Source organism: Leiobunum rupestre, chromosome 3 (assembly GCF_980474605.1).
Source record: "Leiobunum rupestre chromosome 3, qqLeiRupe1.1.hap1, whole genome shotgun sequence".
NCBI classification, from domain to species: domain Eukaryota; kingdom Metazoa; phylum Arthropoda; class Arachnida; order Opiliones; family Sclerosomatidae; genus Leiobunum; species Leiobunum rupestre.
The window spans coordinates 74,270,237-74,275,648 of NC_143386.1; positions in this window are offsets into that span (position 1 = coordinate 74,270,237).

Genomic DNA, 5,412 nt, shown 5'->3' on the forward strand with positions numbered 1-5,412 from the left:
TTTTTAAATGATTTTGTTACGCTGTTTAACAATGACCCCCTCTGTACGCCGATGACTCCCTATTACTCAACAACGATTCGGATATAAATTATGCAATTGATAAAACGAATGAAAATCTAAGTGCTATAAATATCTGGCTTAAAAACAACAACTTAATAAAACAAAAACGGTTTGCATGTATATTACAAATCGAAAAATTAATTATACTATTGTTAACCATGTTTGTATTGATGGTCATATCCTGGAACGTGTTCCTTACTATAAATATCTGGGCCTCTGGTTCGACGAATTGTTAACTTGATCTAAACATGTGGATCACGTGGCTAATAGAATTACCGCCAGTACCTATATCATCTCTCGGAATCGTCTCCTATTCAGCCAAACTATCATGATGAATTTGTACTATGCTCTAGTATACTCGCATTTTAATTACTGTACTGTTATTAATATTAATAGACTATTTATCTTACAAAAAAGGATTGCACTCGTTATCGATAGAAAAGGCTATTGTGACCATACCGCTCCAATTTACAATCTTTAATATACTGACTGTCTCTCAAATTATTAATTACAGTTCCCTAGTCTTTATTTATAAATTTATAAATAATGAAAATCACAATTTTTACTTTTAGCAATAATAATCCGACCTATAATCTAAGGAAAAGTAATGAGCTAGCATTAATTAAATCGAAACTGAACCGTAGACTAAACTACATTTTCCATAAGGGTGTAAATTTAATTCCCTAAATTTTGATAAAAATTGGCACGTGAATTTGTGCTGAACTTTAATTAATTTAATATCTATCGTTTTTTATATAAGTTATTTCCATTGGTCTTTTCAATATTGTTGTTTCTGATTGACTTTTTTCCATTCGTTTGTAACCAGTTTTTATACATATGATACCCGGGCTTAAAAGTCTGCTAAAGACTTAGCCCTGGATCTACTTATGTACTTTGACAAAAGGGACAATTAAATTATTATTATTATTATTATTATTATTACATGGAAAATATAAATTAAAATAGCAATTTACAGCCTTCATTAAGGTGGTAATAAGATTATTTATTAATAACCTTTGACCTTCTTCAATAAAATACGTATCGCATGTAGATTGTAGAATCAGAGCGACTCCTCATTTATTAAATTCGGATTTATTGTTCAAGCGATACACAAGCTACAGAAATAGCGGACATTTTCCAAGATGGCGGGCGTTATAACCCAAATGAGGTTGAATCACCAATTTGTTTTACTTTTTCTTATACTTTTTTTAATACTCAAAAACGGACACCTTAGGGAAATTGAAAACTGCCGGTTCTATAGCTAGCAGTAATTACCAACCGTCAGTCCACCATATTGGATTAGAAATGGCAGAGACGACAATAATGTAAGCTATTCTATTATATCAAAAGTCAAAAATTTCAGCCAGAGATTCCAACAGTAGACCGGTTTCGCCCTTTTGGGGCTAATCAGTACTGTGTAGGAACTCTGGCTATCCTCGGAAATCTGCCGATATCAGTAAAACTAATAAACAATCAGAGTGCCCTATATGTGAGCAGTCCAGTGCAATTTATAGTGAAATTCTTCACCAATTATAGCGACCGCCATACAATAATTGGTGAAGAATTTCACTATAAATTGCACTGGACTGCTCACATATAGGGCACTCTGATTGTTTATAAGCTATTCTATTTCCTGTGTGTGTCAAGTAAATGGGTCAAGTCTCAACTTTGGATTAATAATAGTAGTTCCTACCTGGATATATAACTTGGAAGCAAATGGCTTTTGCGACAGCAGCGCCACTTCGGTGAAGTTAACGGAGAATTTCCGAAACTCCCGTAACAGGTAGCCTTCTACAAGGCAGAACCCGTAACAAACACTTAGCAAATGCACGTGGAACGCTACAAAGATAAATCCAGGTAGGAACCATTATTATTTATCCAAGTTTCAACCGTCTACCTCATTATATACAGTAGAAGTGCAATTTTAAATTTGGCACCCCACCATTTTAAGAACAATTGTATGTTGTGACCAGGGTCGATCAGTTTTGACCAATTTCCTATGAGGATATTTACGTCGAATTGAATGGGTCGTTTCGGAACATTTTATTAAACATATTACAAAAGAAATTATATTATTATTTTAAACCGCCTGGACTAAACAGATAAACGGGCAAAGCAAGTCAAACCATGAAGTTCAGGAATAACCTTTATTTTTAAAGCCAGTAACCCCAAACGTTTCAACATCCGGAAGCTACGACATTCTATTGAAAGAAATCATATATTTAACGTGAACCTACTTGACTGAGTTCCAATTTTAGTGTTATTTTTAAAGTGTAATAACAACAACCTAAATTGAAAGAGCTTAAATCAATTGGACTTCCCCTAAAGCTTTGGTAAGCTAGTTCTATCCTAAACCTCATTACACAGTTACTATACTTTTTATCTTCCTTTTCATTTTTCCACATAATATTGAAACTCATCAAATTTGCCGTGTTATGTTAAAATAATATCCTATCATAGTCAAAACCGGAAATCATTGATTTAAAAAACAATTTTGCGGCGGATTGGCTTAACAATATTAAAGAACTTTACTGCGTCGTAGCTATAACCAAACAAGGTTTGTGGGACATTTTACACACTTCAAGCTAGTGCTATTCATAAGGAGCTGTTAACAAATTACTTTAGGTACTTTAAAGGGATGAGTTTTTGTACAAGATGCATTGAAATAAGTTACGCCAAATATAACAGTATTAATCATAACAAGAGTGACTTTCACATTCATAAAAGCACGTCAAGCTTTGAGACATAATACCCTAAAAAATTATAATTTTGATTATTATATAATAAAATTAAGCTAGTATTATAATTGTAGGGTAAAAATTAATTTTTGTAAGGGTCTTTCCAATTAATTCCCTTCGTTAGGATCTTTTTTTGCGTTGTATAATTTTTTAATGCCTATAGGCTATCGAGCCATCCTGTGAAAAATTATATCGACTTTGACATACCGTATTGCATTTGATTTTACCAGCTACATCAGCAATACCACGTGCATTCAAGCCAAACATTTCGTGCAGTTAGAAAATATTTATTTTAAATGCATGCATATTTCTACGAAAAATGAAATAAATTGAAAAGCAAAAGAAATAGACGTTCCTCTTTTTGTTACTATTTAAGAGAAGATTTCGGCACCACGTTTTTTAAAGCGCTCATCTTAAGGCGAAATGAGCGCTCCTCTTATATCGCTAAAATGAGCCCATCTTTTCATTTAGATTTTATATTAGAAGCCTAATTGACGCTTTTATTATATCGTTCTCATTCAAGAGCCAAAGTCGGCGCTCGCTACCTTTCCCTTTTCTTAAATTAATTCCGCTTAATTTGAGATTCACGGAAAAAAAAACTCAAATGAGCCGATCAATTGCCATGACGGGTCAATACAATAAAGTGAGAAACCCAGTTAGTAAGTATTCCAATGAAGTTGATAATGAAACTAAAGCACCGCTTTCTTAAAGATAGCTTTTCTGATAGGGCGCTGTCCAAGTTCGACCGATGACGGATTTCGGTAATAGTTTCCAAGCGTTATCCGCTTTTGCTCTGTTGGAGCTAATCAGTCGTCTTAAGGAAGTAATAATTACGAATAATAAATAGATCATAAATAACTAATTGACAATATTAAAACATTAGAGAGTCCGTTTTCGGAAGTAATTTTGGGCTAAGTTAACTACCAATTTGTAATAAAAAGCATGTTAAAAAGTGTATATGAGGTCTTTTATCTCTAATTTAACACTGGCAAATGTGCGAAAAGCATCCAGTCTTTGGCGGGAGCTTCCTATTTTAGAAGATCTCGCAATACGTGAACGAGAAAATTGAAGCGAACCTCCTTACAGCAAACTATTTTTTTCTTGGTATTTAATGAATATTGGTAGTTTCCGTAGTCTTGAACTAAATATCCTCTTTTCCTAAATCTTTAACTCTGAAAAGCTGTTACTTGGAATTTATTAACTATAATTCCTTATCTTGGTTACAATTTTTAAATTTCACTTGATGGCCGTATTTATATGGAAAACGAATGAAGTGGCCGCGAAATTCCTGAACGATTGATCTAACAAATCTCGTCCGCAGTGTTTTAAATCATTTTCAAGCTTGTCAATTGTAACATAATTTAAGTTCGCACCACAAAGAAAAAATATCTTGTTAAGATGATAAGATATGAAATTCTTATTCGAAACAAAAATAAACTATATTTTACCGTTCAAAAATTGCCTACTAGACTACAAAATATGGTCGTTTCGTCACGTTTAAACATTTAATTTATATAATGTTTCGGTAACCCTAATGAAAATTGTTCAGCGTTTATAGTTAGGGTGAATTAAACGAGCATTTTACAGAAAGGTTACATCATGTAAGTTATGATGCAACATTAAGTGGACTTTATCAAACCCTATATCGCTTCTAATTTATCAGGATCAGACTCACCAGCGATATCGTACAATCCCCCAGAAGTTACATTTAAGCGCTCGTCTAGATTATAGATCAAAGCAATGTTGCTGGGAAGTTTGAAATCACGACTTTTTTAATAAGTAACTTATTTGACATTTATGATGCTCTATTTCCCATGCGTTAATATCATAGAAGTTAATAATGAATTGGGTTCCAGAGCTTGCACGCAAAACATATTAACATTTTGTATAGCCGTGTTAATTAAAACTTCTATTAAACATGAAATATTTTTAACAACTTTGTGCCAATTATAAGAAGAAAAACTAAGGTATTTATTTGTACAATTTAGTGCAAATACATATTTCTAGAAATTAAAGTAAATTATCAAGCGTCCCCTAAAACCGTGCCACCGACGCGTCTGCAAAGAGTAATACCATGTCACCACCCTCCTATGTATTGTAATCCCAGCTACCTGATTTATGGGACTAAAAGTCGGTCGATGGTGGTACTGACTATTAAAATTATTAAGTATATCTTCTTAAATTTAACGAATATATTAATTTTGAAAGCCATAAACTGTATTTAAATTGTACTCACTCATGAAATATGTTATGCTGATGACGTACCAAACCACCAGGATTTGTTTAATAAAACCTCGACTGTTAGATCTCGTACAAAAATAATTTCTGCTACGATTAACACTAGCACACTCAAACACACCTTACATTATAATTAGAAATCAATTTGGTAATGATATCGCTCACATTAATGGTAAACGTAGATACTATATTCCAAATATATCAAAGAACGGACTGCTTTGCTTTGATTAAAGATAATGTAACAATAGGAACTACTTTATAAGACGTAGACAAGAGCCGTCTCAAGTAAAACGGAAGTATATTAGTAAACAAATACGGACAGTTATCCTTATATCTTACAAAAATCATGGAAGGATATTTTGAGTCAAGAAATTTC